The sequence below is a fragment of the Apium graveolens genome, chromosome 8 (genome assembly GCF_009905375.1).
Source record: "Apium graveolens cultivar Ventura chromosome 8, ASM990537v1, whole genome shotgun sequence".
In the NCBI taxonomy this organism is placed as follows: domain Eukaryota; kingdom Viridiplantae; phylum Streptophyta; class Magnoliopsida; order Apiales; family Apiaceae; genus Apium; species Apium graveolens.
In genome coordinates, this window is record NC_133654.1 from 243,089,373 (window position 1) to 243,105,131 (window position 15,759).

The 15,759-nt window shown below is 35.5% G+C and overlaps 1 non-coding gene across 1 annotated transcript; it reads right to left on the reverse strand.

Annotated features, from left to right (window-relative positions):
- Positions 1-286: 286 nt before the first annotated feature.
- LOC141681996 (small nucleolar RNA R71) lies at positions 287-393 on the reverse strand. Its single transcript, XR_012559400.1, has one exon. It is a non-coding gene; the product is annotated as a small nucleolar RNA R71 (small nucleolar RNA).
- Positions 394-15,759: the final 15,366 nt, after the last annotated feature.

Genomic DNA, 15,759 nt, shown 5'->3' on the forward strand with positions numbered 1-15,759 from the left:
CCTTTGAGATCAAACCTGGCATATTCAGATGGTACATAATTCAATCTAGTTTGGTAGTTCTCCAAAGGAATATACTAATATGCATATTAGGGATTTCATCGAGATCTGTGACACCTTCAAGTTCAAAAATGTTTCTAAAGATGCTGTGAAGCTGAGACTTTTCCCTTTTTCTCTTAGGGATAAAGCTAAGTGCTGGTTACACTCTCTACCAGCAGGTTCTATCACTACTTGGGAGGATCTCGCTCAGAAATTTATTACTAAATTCTTCCCTATGGCGAAGACAGCTGCACTCAGGAATGCTCTTACTCAATTTGTGCAGAAATCGGGAGAAAATCTATGTGAAGCTTGGGAGCGCTACAAGGAGATGCTTAGGAAGTGTCCTCATCATGGCATGCCTGGTTAGATGATCATAAATTGTTTTTACAATGGTTTGGGAGCACAGTCAAGACCCATACTCGATGCAGCATCAGGTGAAATATTATGGGCTAAGAGCTACGATGAAGCTTATGATCTAATTGAACTAATGGCTGCTAATGAATGTCAGTATCCGACCCAGAGATTGCCACATGGCAAGGTAGCAGGAGTTCTTGAAGTAGATACAGCTACGGCTATCACTGCTCAATTAAAGGCGTTGTCTATGAAGATCGATTTTCAGGCTAACTATGGTGTTAATCAGATAACCGGTGTTTGTGAGCTATGTGAAGGTTCGTATGCGACGGAGCAATGCGCTATATCTAGTGAATCAGCTCAGTTCGTGAGCAACTTTCAGAGATCGCAGCAACCAGTTCCAGACACTTATCATCCTGACAACTGGAATCATCCTAACTTCAGATGGAGCAACAATCAGAATGCGATACAGCAGCCATTCCAGCAGTTTGGAGGAAAATAATTCAACCTTCCTAGTTTTCAGCAATAATTTGCACCAAGACAACAACTCCAACTTCAACAACAAACTCATAATGCAGGTCAATCTTCGAATAAAAAATCTGAATTGGAGGAGTTGAGACTTATGTGCAAAAACCAGGCTTTTATATGCCAAAGCCAGGCTGTTTCTATCAAGACTCTGGAGAACCAGATAGGAAAAATTGCTAACGCCTTATTGAATCGACTACCAGGAACACTTTTAGTGATACAGAAGTTCCAAGCAAGAGGGAGGCAGAAGAGCAGGTTAAGGCAATTACATTGAGGTCTGGGAAGGTTGCAAGTCCTAAAAAATCCCAAGTCCCAGAATCTGAAGTTTTTGGCTGAAGAAGATGTGCAGAAGGAAGCAGAAGTGGAATCAAGGAAGAAAAATATGGAACACACTCCTCCTGAGGGTAATACATGGGAGAAACAGGTCTATCCTCCACCTCCTTTTCCTAAAAGGCTGCAGAAGTAGAAGTTGGATAAACAATTTGCTAAGTTTCTGGAGGTGTTCAAGAAACTTCATATCAACATACCTTTCGCTGAAGCTCTTGAACAGATGCCTAGCTATGCGAGGTTTATGAAAGGTATTCTCTCTCGAAAAGTGAAGCTCAATGACTTAGAGATCTTTGCTCTTACGGAGGAATGCAGTGATGTGCTGCAACAAAAGTTGCCTACGAAGCTTAAAGATCCTGAAAGCTTCACTATTCCTTGTACTATCATAAACTTGTCGTTCGATAAGTGTTTATGTGATTTGGGATCTAGCATCAATCTGATGCCCTTGTCTATCTTTAAGAAGCTTGGTCTACCTGATCCGAAGCCAAAATATATGTCCTTACAGTTGGCCGATCGTTCTATCACATATCCACGAGGCATTACGGAGGATGTGTTGGTCAAGGTGGACAAACTTATCTTTCTTGCTGACTTTATAATTCTGGACTTTGAGGAAGATAAGAAGATTCCCATTATCTTGGGGAGACCGTTCTTAGCTACTGGCCGAACGATGATCGATGTATAAAAAGGAGAGCTTACGATAAAGGTTCATGATAAAAAGGTCACTTTTAATGTCTTCAAGGCAATAAAGTTACCCACAGATAAAGAGGAGTGCTTTAAAGTAGAGTGGGTTGACTCTGTCATGAATTCAGAGCCTGAGCAATTGCCAAAGTCAGATACCTTAGAGAAATCCTTAATAGGGGAATCAGTTATTAAAGATGAAGAAGGAGCAGAGCAAATGTAGGTTTTGAATGCACCTCCGTGGAAGGGGAAGTTGGATATGTCATTCGATTCTCTTGGGTTAGCAGAGCTAAAAATTTCTCAGGAGTGTTTTGAACCATCTATTGAAGAAGCTCCCACACTTGAGTTCAACCGACTTCCAGATCACTTGAGTTATTCATTCTTAGGTGCACCCCATTATAAGGGGTTGAGATATATTTTTGATGATGTAGAGAGTGGATGGACGGATCTTCCCGTGCCTACAGAGGGTTCTTCTCATGTGTAACAGGTACTTGATAGGACCGATATTGGTGATGAGCAGTACAGGCGAGTGACTAGGCATATTGAGGCCATGCACGACATTCACCATCATTTTGCTGCAGATTTGACACATGCTTTGGGCACTATTTTCCGAGCCACTGGTGTCGAGGTTGATTGGCCACCTGATCCTCCACCTGAGGAGGGTAATCTTTCCGAGGACTAGGTATGCCTGAAATCCTTATTATTACCTTCAATGAGGACATTGAAAACTTTAAGTTGGGGGGTGATAATATAATGATTAGTTTGTGCGTGTCCATATAGTTTATATAGATTCATATTACATGTTTAGTTGTATTTCATTCATATTTTTGCATGATTGTTCATATAGGACATATTTATTTGTGTTATTATGTGAGTCCATTTAGTTGCATTTGTATGCATATAACATGATTCCTAAGGTTGAGCTATTTCTGATTAATTGGTTGATGTTAATTTGAGTGTAGTGATGACGAATAGAGGGTTGTTTAAGTCTAATGAATTGATTTGCATGCCAGATAAAAAAATAAATATCACAAGTCTTATAGGATTGCTTTTGAGCTAGATCATGATCATATTTGTTTAGTTGTTGAGATTTAATCACTTGGTTATATTTAGAATTTTTTCTATTCTCGTAATGACGTAAAAACACTGATTTTTAAACTGGAAAAAAGCAGGATTTCAATGCTAGTTGTGGCTAGGCGTCAAATGGCTAGTATTTGGCTCATATTTTTATGAGTAATCTAGGGTTGAATGAGATGGAGCGAAATGCACTCATTCAGAAATTGTTGGGAAAAAAAGGAAAAAAAAGAAGAAAAAAAAGAAAAGAAAAGAAAAGAAAAAAAAGTATATGTTTATACATAATTGATCAAGAGTGAGCTCTTTAATACTCGAGTTATTAAGTTCTTAGGGGACTTTTGTGCCTAGTGACCTAAGGCTTTTCATAGTCTGGGATCCGCTAACCTAACACTCGCTACATTGGGTATTATTATATAAGTCTTTTGGGACCTCATTCATTGCATGATCAAGTAAGCATCTTTGTTATGTGTTCAATAATAGCATGAATCCTTGTATAAATCTAGTAGAAAGGAGGTGTTGTGAGTCATTATGCGTTTAACGTCTATTCTGTTTATAAACTTGTGATTGTTTTCATGATAAGATAAGTATGGTTATTGATCTAGTATCGAGAGTATATCTGTTAAGCGTTGCACACACGCACGTTTCTGGTTTGTGAGTTGGTTTTTGGGGTTTATTCGAACTCTGTTTAGAGTCATTGCATTCTTAGAGACATTGGCTTATTCATTTGGTTATGGTTATTCTGAGGGGATCGACTGCATTATCATTTAGTTACATTCACATAGTTGCATTCATGCATTAGGTTTGTTTTGTAGTTTTGAGTTTGTTTATGCTTGAGGATAAGTATCGATTCAAGTTTGGGGGTGTGATGAGTGGATTTTATATCTACTTGGAACGCTTCATTATAAGTTTGAGTTGGTGTTTTGGACTCAAGTTGTTGGTATTTTTGATGTGTTTTTATGTTATTGGATTTCAGGCATCAGTTAAAGGAAGAAAGAAGCTTTTTAAAGAATTATGCTGAAAAAAGATCAGAATTGGAAGCCAAGGCCATTCCAATTTTTGAGAGGATCTCGAGAGCTTCGTGTGGACTGCTTATTCATCAAATTCTGACGAGTGGAGCAAAATTACAGCAAAAAGAAGAAAAATCAAAATTCCAACTATAGTAGCACGGTGCGCCCGCGCTGGTATATAGGGCGGCCATGCCAGACTTCCGAAAACAGAGCGCGCCCGTGCTGGAACCACGGAAACAGAGCGCGCTCGCGCTAGGATAGCGCGCGGCCGCGCCAGGTCCTTTTCACAGAATCGTGATTCCAGTCTGATTTTGAGAGTCTAGAAGCCCAGAACGACCAAAAGCCTATATATATCAATAAAAATACGTTTTTAAAAACAAGGAGACCTGGGAGAGCAATAAGAAGACCTAGAGCGCACGAGAAGGCTACGAAGATGAAGACTTTTGTTTTCTTTAATATAGTTGATACTCGGATGCTTGTTTTCGATTTGTCCTGAACCCTAGTACTCTTATATTGTTTATTATTATGCTTTCATTGGAACCCATAGTGATAATGAGTTCGATTATGAACTAATCGTTATCGTGGGGTTCTAATGGATTTACTTATGGATTTCTTTAGTTAAATTATTTCAATACCTTAGTGTGTGGTGATTGTATGATAACCTAGTATTGGTTGTGCTTATTCATCTTATGTGCGTAGCTAACATATAAGATAGCATGTTAATCTCTATTGAAGCGACAATGAATATAGAGGTTTAGAACTTGCCATGCTAGCATAGGTTCATGTGTTATTGTTATGCTTGATTCGTAGGTAATTTTAACCATCTTACTTGCCCTATGTAATCACGATAGATAACTTACGCATTAAACTGTTATATTATCAATTCTTATAGACATATAAGGACTAAGCATAATTGGCGTCTATTCAAATTCTATCTCTTTTGTGGATGCTTGGTAGTAGGGTATTCGTACAACGAAAGTTGGCGTTTACTAGTTTCGTGTTATCTGATTAGTGACATCACCATTGCATGCTAAGATTAAGAACAATGACTTTGAATGAAGTAGTAATGAAGTTAGAATCCCATGTTTGTCTCATATAAGTAATTCAACCTCAATTCTCTTAGTTAATGCTATTTAATATAATCTCTTAGTTTAACTAAAACCCAATTTGTCATTTGTCTTAGCATTGAATGATAACCATACCATTGTTGCATAGGTGCATAAATTGAACTTAACATAAACTAGTCTCTGTGGGAACGAATCTGATTTATATCTTATACTACCTGTGAACGCGTATACTTGCATGAATTTTAGTGCGTGTTTTCACCCTAACAACGAGCAGGAAGATAACCGCATCATACAAACAGTGTGTGTGTGTTTTGTTCCCCTCTTACAAAGTTTCATGTTCCTTTACGTGCTTTACCCTGTCCAAGTCAACCAATAAGCACACAATAAGTAATTAGTACATTCATATATAATAAAACAAATTCCTTACTCCCAAATATAAACCTAATTCAACCCGATTTGAAGTCCCAAATTGAACCCGAGCCACAATCTAAATCAGCCCCCAAAAAAGTCATAAACCAATTATAAATAATGAAAAAACAATCCAATCGATGCAATCGTAAATAAATTACAAACAGTGAAAAAACATTCCAATCGATGGAAGAAGGCTCAATTTGATGTATAGATAATGCATAACAATGAAAGTGAGAGGAAAGAGAGAATAAAAAGAGAGAATAAAGAGGAAAAAAAGAGAATAAAGAAGAAACAAAGAAACAAAGAAGGGACGATAAAAAGAAGCATAGAGAAAGAGTGAGCGAAAAAATTATCCGAGATTTGTGAAGTATGAAAGAAAAAAGGCGGTGGGCTTGTTTTGTGAAAAAATTGGAAGGAGCGGTACTTTTGCCGCTCACCCATTTCATCAGTTTCTGTGCCTGGCCCGATGTTAATTCTTTTATTTATATTATAATTATAATGCCAATATTAACTAGGATATAGTTCAATAGGTCAAATTTAGAGAATAATTATATATATAATTTTATATATTCTCATATTTTAAAACATGTAAATGATTGTATATGAAACATAATATTATATTTTCAAAAATTTAGAAATTAAATATTAAAAATTGTAAATAAAAATATGATCACAATTTGTGATATTAAATTCAATTTAATTTGAAAATCAAAATTGTTTTTATTATTATAATATTGCAATTTATTTTTTGAATTATACATATTAATTTTTGTAAAATGCTCATTTAATTTTTTTATTAAAATCAAAAAATATTTATTTAACATCTGGGCAACACATTTTCATACTTAAGGTAACATCTCATAATAATTTGTAATAACAACATTTTGACAATATTTTTTATAGTTATGGTAACACCTTAAAAAATATTGTAATAGACTAGATTAAATATACCAACCACGATATTTTCTACGAAAACACCAGGCAATAATGTTGTAGAAAGCCATCTATGACGTAGTGGCTACCACAAACACCATCTCCTCCATGATACGACGGTGTCTCAAGAACAACAATTAGGTTCATTAAGATCAGAGAATCTTCGTCTTAAGAAACTGCTTCAGGTGAAACTTAAGCTTCTTCACAATATCGCCCATGATTCTGCCTTTTTATTATCAGATTGCCCTCCTGAGCTTCTTGATCGTCTAATGGCTTCTGTGAATTTTACCAAGTTTTTAAATCACCTTAAGTTCATACAGGCTCATAGGGCTAGCTGCGACTTTCCTTTTAAGGGCTTCAGGTTCTTACCCTTTCTCGCCTTCACCGTTGTATGTAGTCTTTAGCTTTTTATTTTGTGGTGGTAATAATTTCCTTGAAGGGTAATGAGTGAATTAAGTATATTTTTTCATTAATTAGCATTTAATATATAATTTGATGATCAAAATATTGCATCATGTTATTCACCGTAGATAGGATTAAGCATCTAGATTCCTTACAGTTTTTTTAAAGAGAAAATTATTATTGTTAAAAGCAAAATATGGTTTTTTCATGATTACTTCGTATGGTCCTACTTTCCTGTCAGAGCTTCTGACGAGTTTAGGCCATTTTGTTCGTCGTGTCCCCGAGTTTAGGTTCTGGTGTTTCTCTAATTGTCTCCTTTTTTTAATAAATTTTGTTATATTGGGTTTGTTGGTTTTTTGAAGATTTTGTTTTTGAGGATTTTTTGTTGGGAATGTTATGTTGATTCGGTAGTTGGATGTGATAGTATTTTCTTGGTTGTGTTCGTGATCGTAAATGTGTCAATTTTGTTTTAAGCTTAAAATTATACATTATGGCTTGATTGGTTTTGAACCGAAGCTAATGTGGTTATATTTAAAACTACTTTGTTATTTTTTTAAAAATTCTCTTCTAGATTTATTTATTTCTAGGGTAGCCTAATATGTTATAATTTTGGATTCGTGGATTTTGGATGATATAGACTAGGGTGAACCTTAACATTTGCTACAATAGTATATCGACTTTTCAGTGCTTTAACTACAAACTGTGACTGTTTGTTTATACACACCAAGGGATACATAGAGAGGCACATGTACTTTGTATGAGAATTCAAGATCATGATAGTTGAACTTATTATTCGGAATATAATTTTATTACTTAAAATTGACTCTTTAAATTATGTAATGGAGGTGTTTTAGTTTTTTTCAAATTGATATAATACTTTTTGAATCTTTAAGTTGATAGGTGGGTGACTTTTGAAAATTTTATAAATTTATTTTAATTTTTTCATAACTCAAACTACATTATGTGCATATTTATTTATCTTAATATAAGTATTAAATGGCAGCATTTAGTTGTCAGTTATATTTTTCATATATGGTTTATGACTATTTACTTATAATTTTATGATATTTTTTTTAAAATCTCACGGTTTAGTTTCATGAGTTACTCATAATTGTTAATAATTAGTAGTTATATTTTATAATTTGTTTATTTCTCTCTTTCTTGCATTTTTTTCACAAGCCTGGTGTGGTGCTAAATATTTTATTAGGATGAATCATGTTATTGTAATGTTCTATATCTATTTTTATTAGGTGTAAATATATTATACATCTGTACGAACGCTAACGCAAGTGCACGTATCGAACAAGTAGTATAATAATTCGTTCCTACGAGGACTAATTTAAGGTGTTAAATATCAAACACTATTTCTCTCTAAATTCAAGTTAAATGACTTTGATTCAAATACTATTATAACCTACTCCTAAATATAAAATTTAAAAATCAATTTAGGAATCAAACAAGAGAGAAAATATCTAGGCCTTTAACTTCATCTTGAGTTTTACAACTATCCCTAGTCATCTCTAATTTCATGTTCTAATTGCTAGTCTAGGGTATATATATAATCACAAGGATCTTCCGACAGGTGATTCTAACTCATAAGATCAACTCCCATATTCCTATGTAGAATTTGAATCCATGAGCAGCATTAACACATTGGCCTAATTTGACTACTTATGGTGATTAGGTATATTCCTATCCTAAACACCAATTAATATCATTGTTAATCACAAGTTATATTGAATGGGTCTCATATAGGTTGTCTCTTTCAAGCATCACATAGACTACCATTTCAATTACATAGTTAATTACTCTTTGTAAAGCATTACACACAAATCAATATAATCAATCATAATGAACATAAAACAGAGAATTAAAAAGAATGTTTATATAAAAACTCAAGAATCCATTAAAGCCCCAGAATAAGAATTAGTTCAACATCTCAAAGTAAAGCACAACAAAGGAATAGAGAAGATGAAGGAAATATAAAACTTGTAAAAAGTCTTCACAATCTCTATGTGTATCATCTCCAAGTGTCTCCCCTGTTCTTCTTCTTGGCTGTTTCTCTCTCTAAAAACTAAACTACTCTACGTGTCTATTATATCTAACTAACTACTAATAACTTCTATTTCCAAGTAATTTTAATGTTATTGTTAGGCCACACACACTGTAGAGGGGGTGAATACAGTGTATAATACAATCAAATCGAACTTTAATATCTTAAGTAATAGAAAACAAACTTGATTGAAATAATAAACTCTGTTACAGTATGGAACTGTTACCTCTCAGTGATGAACAAATATCACGAGAGCTGCTAGGGTTACAATGAATAATCTTCTTGAATATAACAACACTTATAGTGTAAACCCTATGTCTGTGTTTATATACTACACAGTTACAAGATAATCGCTAACTGATATGGAATATAATTCTGCTTCCTAAAATATATCAATCAGATATCTTTTCTTCCAAGTATTCCATTCTTCACGGAACTCCTTCTTCAAGCATATCTCTTCTTATGTTTATCTCGATCTTCTTTCCCTTTAATCAGCTGCTGTCCTTATCTGAACGTCCTTCAGCACTTAAGTTCTGATATCTAAGTTCTGATGATTATCTCCTGATAATATAAGTACTGATATCCTTAAGTCCTGACTTCCAGTATAAGTACTGATTAATGGTTAAGTACTGATTTGTCCTGTTAAGTAAGATCTGAAATCTAAACATAAATCATATTAGCCATGACATTATCAAATATATCTAACAATCTCCCCTAACTTATAAATTAGCATAATATACAAGTTTAACAGATATTTGATGATGTCAAAAACATTAAGTACAAATGCATGAGAATTAGACTAGATAACTACAACTTACAGTCCTTATAGCTTAACCAATATTTAACTTCTGATAACAACTTCAGTCTGTACAAATATCAGAATTTAAGCAGTTCTAGATCTTTGACTTGGCTTCATTATCTGATCTCTCTGATGTCAGGAGTTGTTCTGAGATAGTTCTTCAACAAACATCTCTCAGCATATCTAAGTTCATCAATCATTCTCCTTTTGGCATCTTTAAGCTCTGCAGTATCTTCACCAATTTGAAAGATTGCAGCTCTGAGATCATTGATCTTTGCTTTTCTTATATCCTGATCCAGTCTGATCAAATAAGCTTTATCAGACTCAAGATTGAATTCCACAGCCATGTACCCTAGAAAGGTAGTTACAATTTGAGCAGAATTGGGCTTCATTTCAACTATATCACCCTTGTGATCTCTGTACTTTGGAACGTATGTGCTGTCAGACTTAACAGAATAAAGCCTTTTCTGTCTCTGAATCTGATCCTTCAAATAGTTTGCAGCAGTCCCTGTCAATCTGTCATCCACTTGAAGTAAGAATAGTACATGCTCCAATTCTTCAAAATACTTCAATGGAATGGCATTTTGTCTTATATGATAAACCCTACCATCTGTCATGAAATACAACAAGATGTATTCTTTCAAGTAGGTATGGTAAACCATTTGTACAGATTCCAGTTGATTCAATCTCTCAGGAGTTGCTCCAATACCTGGTTCACTCAAGGAAGTTGGATCATTGGTAGTGTTCTTTATTCTTCTTTCATCAGCACTTCCCAATCCAGTTTGATCTCTTACTTCCTTTCCAGTAACTACTCTTGCTTCAAAACCACTTGCAGCAGTCTTTAAAGATTGAGTCTGTTTTGCTTTAGTGAATCCTGGTAGGAGTGTCTTTGGTCTAACTTCTGATATCAAGTTAACTTGAGCTGTGTCAGAGGTTACTTGCTTCTTCAAAATATCAGAACTTACAGCTTCTTGACTCTGAACAACTTGAGCCATGTCAGAGGTTGTTTTAAGAACTTTTCTTGAAATCAGAGCAAGATTATCCTTTTCATCAATAATTTCTTCATTCTCAGGAGGCACATAAACCTTGATAGGTTCACCAACCTTTTCTTTACCCTTGGATCTTGGATCTATCTGCGGTTGTGATTTAGCCAATGTTGCTTCAGTATGTGACCTTTCTTTGATCACAATGGCTTTGAGTTTTGGAAGTGGCTTTTTACCAGAAGCTTCAGATTTAGATGCAACTTTCTCTGATTTAAGTATGGCTTCTTCTTCCATTAAACTCTCCAAGTCCATTCCTGGATTTTCCTGAAGAAATAACTGTCTTGACATTTCCTCATCAAGATCTAAAAGTTCATCAGAACTTATCCTTTTACCAGTAGCAGAACTTATTCTTTTCCCAGTATCAGAACTTGTCCCGTGACTTGTGATTTCAGCTTGTCTTGATGTGAATCCTCTACCTTGACTATGACCTCTACCCATTCCAGAGCTTCCTCGATCATCTTTTCCATCATCCTTCCCTTTCAGTGTCTTGTCAGTCTTGCATTTGGACTTAATTACTTTCTCCCCCTTTTTGGCATCAGCAGGTAATAGAAGAGAGACAAGCAATTCCACTGAAGATTGGATTTCATTAAGTTGTGATTGCTGAGAAGCTTGATTTTTCAGAATATCACCAATCTGAGCTTGTTGATGATCTTGAGTCTTCTCAATAGAAGCAATCCTGTCAAAGGTAGGTTGGAAGAACTTTTTCTTATCAATTTTCCAAACTTCTCCTTGCTTAATAAATTCTTCCTGAATCTTGTGTAGCTCTGCACGAGTAGTTGAATGAAGACCTTGTAGATGTTTAGTACTCAATGCAGTGACTCTAAGCTGGGTTTTGAAATCATCAGAATTTAACATTTCATCAGCTTTAGTCAAGTGCTCAGCAAGATGAATATCATTTGGAACACATGAAACTGAGTTCCATTCCTTAGTCCACTCCCGTCCTGCAGAAGTTTCACTCCAAGGCACTGGTGCTTCTCGGTTAACAAACTTCTTAATAAGTTCAGACTTAAGAATAGTTTGTTGAGGAGCATGTCCTGAAGGACCTGCTGCATCAGCATCACCAGTATCTCCAGCATTTGCAGCATCAGAACTTAAAGAATCAGTATCTTCTGATAAGACAACAGTGTGTGTAGCAATGAAGGCTTCAGCATCCTCTAATTGCTGATCTGGTTCTAAGTTCTGATCAACAACCATATCCTGATGCTCACCTAAAGTCTGATCATCAGCATCTTGATGTAGAGAAGGTGTTGTAGATAACTCTGGAGTTTGAACAGCATCAGTAACAGGTGTTGTTGAAGGATTAGTTGTTGTTGAAGCTTCTAAGAGAATTACTTCAGGCACAACCAAGTTTTGAACATCAATATCAGCACTTGTACCTGGATCAACAGGAGACAAAGATGGTGTGGTAGCCTTTTCAGAAACAGCTTCCTTAAATGGAGTTGATGGAGAAGAAGTGACTGTAGCAAATTCCTTGTCTTGTGAGATCAGAGATTCCTGATCCCCTTCCTTAGCTGCTTCCTCTTCATCATCTAAAACTGGCCTTTTTGCCCTCTGTTTCTTGTATCTCTTTGTTGATTTGGATTCCTTGGGAGTTTCAGGAACTGTCATTCTTCTAAGCCTTTTGAGAAGCCTAGATCCCCCAATTCCAGAATCCTTCTGAGAAGTCTCTTTCTCAGCTTCACTTACAACAGGTTCTGAAGAAGGAACCTGGTCCTCAGTATCAGATTCATCTCTCAAGGCAATCCTCCTTCTCTTTTGAGGTGTTGGAGGAACAGTCTTTGTCCTCTTTGGCTTGGAGGATGAAGGCTTCACAGTAGGTGCTGAGGATGAGGGTTGAACAGTCTGTGAAGTGGAGAGATAGGATTTGAGATATCTCCTGAGGGTAGGTTGAGAAGAATGAGTGGTAGGTGCTGATTGTTGTGGTGTTTGGGTGGTTGCAGTTGGTTGGACATCAGAATAAACAGATCTATAAGTATCAGGATCAGCATTTCTAAGATCTGTTTTACAGACTGAGGAATCTGTAATGGTCTAACCACTAATTTCTTAATGTCAGCATTTACCAGGTCATTAAATTAGCGTTTTGCAACTTTAAAAGGTGGAGTTGAAGAACTAACTAATTGAGGTTCATCAGTACAAAAAGTATATATAAGTTGACAGAATCTAGCAAAGTACACAACATTCCTATCCTCTGTCATCCTATCCTCAATAAAACCAATTATACCAGTTGCAAAATCAAAATGAGTTTGGTTTATGATAGCATACCCGATGTGCTGACTGAGAATTGGGATAGCATCAAAATTCGAACATTTGTTCCCAAAAGCTTTGGTGATGCAGTCGAAGAAGAAGCTCCATTCTCTTCTGATATGAGCCCGTTTCAACTGCCCAAGTTTTGCCAAACTCTTTTCATACCCCAAATTTGCCATTAACTCCTGAAGAGCTGATTCTTCTGGAATTGAAAAGGTACAACCTTCTGGGAGATGTAGAGCCTTGCGTATTGTACCAGGAGTGACTGCATAAGAAGAATCACCCACTTCGAAAACAATACTAGGAGTGCCATGTCTACCACCATCATCAAAGTGCCCAGTCCGCCAAAATGTCAGAACTTGTTGGCTCGAAAAGACTGAAGGCTGGGTTAATGCATACCCAATCTCACTGTGTGCAAGAAGATCTTGCACAAAATGCAATTCAGATGGAGCTTCAGCATGATCAAGAATTGCAGCATAGTTGTTTGAAACAAACTTAGCTCCATCAATGATTAAATCCTTAGGTGTCATGTGAAAAATTGAGATTTAAGAGTGCCTGTTAGGTGTTTGATAAAACGTCTGTATGAAAAACCAACGTGAGAAGAAGAGAGAGAGAGTAAAAGCAAGTAGAGAGAAAAAGTATGAAAGAAAATAAAAGATTAAAACAATCCTCTCCCTGTCGTACTTATACTCTGAAAAAAATGTTACCGTTGGACACCTGTCAGACATGCAGTAATAACTGATAGTTACTGGGCGCAAGAAAACAGTAATCATTACTTGCCCACTTGCCTTTTTTCAAGGAAAAACCGTTCCACTTACCTAGATATTCCATTAATCAAGGTGAAACAGTTTTAATTCAAAATTGAAACCATTCCCAATTATTTAATTAATTTTCACTGCAACATTAATATTCTGAAAAGAAATCAAGTGAAAATGACCAAGATAAATCATATGAGTAAGTACTGATAAAGGAAAATCAGAACTTAAATTAAAACAGAATTTATATGGTCATCAAAATATGAATATCTATCAGGATTTATCAATGCATTACAAGGTATCTCAGAGACAAAATCTTGAAACAAAAACAAATTTCATTAATATATCAAGTGAATACATTCATGAAAATGAAATTACATCAGCACTTGTACAAGATTTTCCTAAGCTACTAAACCTAACGTCAACAGCCTTTGTCCTAGCTCAAGAAGCAGGGCAAGGTTGATGATGAAGAAAAATAGGAAGAAGAAAATAAATCATTTCTTCTTCCTACTCTCGACAAACAGAATGGTGAGTCGGATAATTCGCTCTTGCTGGTGGAGAGCTTCCAGCCTTTCCTCCTCCAATCGCTCCAGATGGCGATGGTAATCCATATAGAAGAACAGGAGGTGGGTCAGTACCTCCTGTGGGACAGAGTCCCATATCTCCTCAGGAATGGTCGTGACGTGCCATTCCTGCTGCCATTCAGCACAGCTTAGCTCTATATTAAATGTTTGGTAATTCAAAAACATGTTGTATCTGACCATTGTGTTTTTGAAAGAAAAAGTATGAAGGTAAGTTTGTGAGAAAGAATTTGATGGGAAGGCTGATGTGAAGTGGTTGCTTATATAGGCAAGTAAATGCCAGGAGACGCAAAGGAATTTAATGCTGACATGTAGAATTAATTCTACCTCGTCTCCCCAGACTTGGAAAAAGAATAACATTCATTGGAAAGAGAAAATATGGTTTAATGCGCACAAGAAACAAGTAAAAGTGGACTGTTCAAGTACGAATACCATTAACCCTAACCATAGTGACTATTAATCTTCCACTTCAACATAGTCTAGTTTGAACCGAGACTGTTATCAAATTTTATCCACAGATAAGTCAAGTAAAGAATTTAGACTGTAATATCAGAACTTAGACTTATATCATAACTTAACAGTCATCAGAACATAATTTCTTAACTCGAAAAAGGAATGCCTGTCTGAGTAAATCCTCATACAAGTTCTGAGTTATACTCTTCAGAACTTAATCTTAAGAATATGCAACCAGAACTTGTCCTCAGAATTAGTGAAAAATGACACAATGACTGTTTATCTAAAACAACATAGACCACCACAGTAATTTTCATCATTCAGATGGAGTGATTAGTGTGTGCATCAAGCTAAATAGCAGAAAAAGAGTAAAGTCTGATTCACTTCAGTACATCTTAGAAATAAGGCTAAATAAGGCATTATCCTGAAACCTACTGATGAATTAGTTCATGCTTGAGTCCACCTCAACTTAGAAATAAGTCATAATTAAAATTTTGCTAAAGAGCTGTCATTATCCTGAAACCTACTGATAAATGAGTTCATGCATGAGTTCACCTCTACTGTTTTTGTGCTAATTTTATGCATCTTTTTAAATTCTATTTAATAGTGGCTTCTTAGTGTAAGTGAGTCACGACTGCTTATCAGAATTTATGCTAGTATCAGAGTATTTCTCCAGTAATCATAGAGTGTGAAAAGTCACCAAGAAAATATTTTGCTTTTCTAATACATATTTACTTAATACCAGCAATGCACTTGGGTCGTCCCTTCCATATTTTTACTCTAGATCTCAAAGGAGTACCTGATTTTATTCTTTGATCCTTTTGTTTTTTTTTCTTTTGATAAGTGAGGTTTATCAGCGCTTAGTACATTCAGCAGTTTTACTAGTATCAGAACTTAACAGATGAGTAGCATTATTCTAATTTGTGACTTAGTAATAAGATAAACAAAGTAAACTTAACTAAGCTCAATTATCAGAATTTGCTTGTGTCATAAGATTTCCACAGAAATAATTACTTCTTA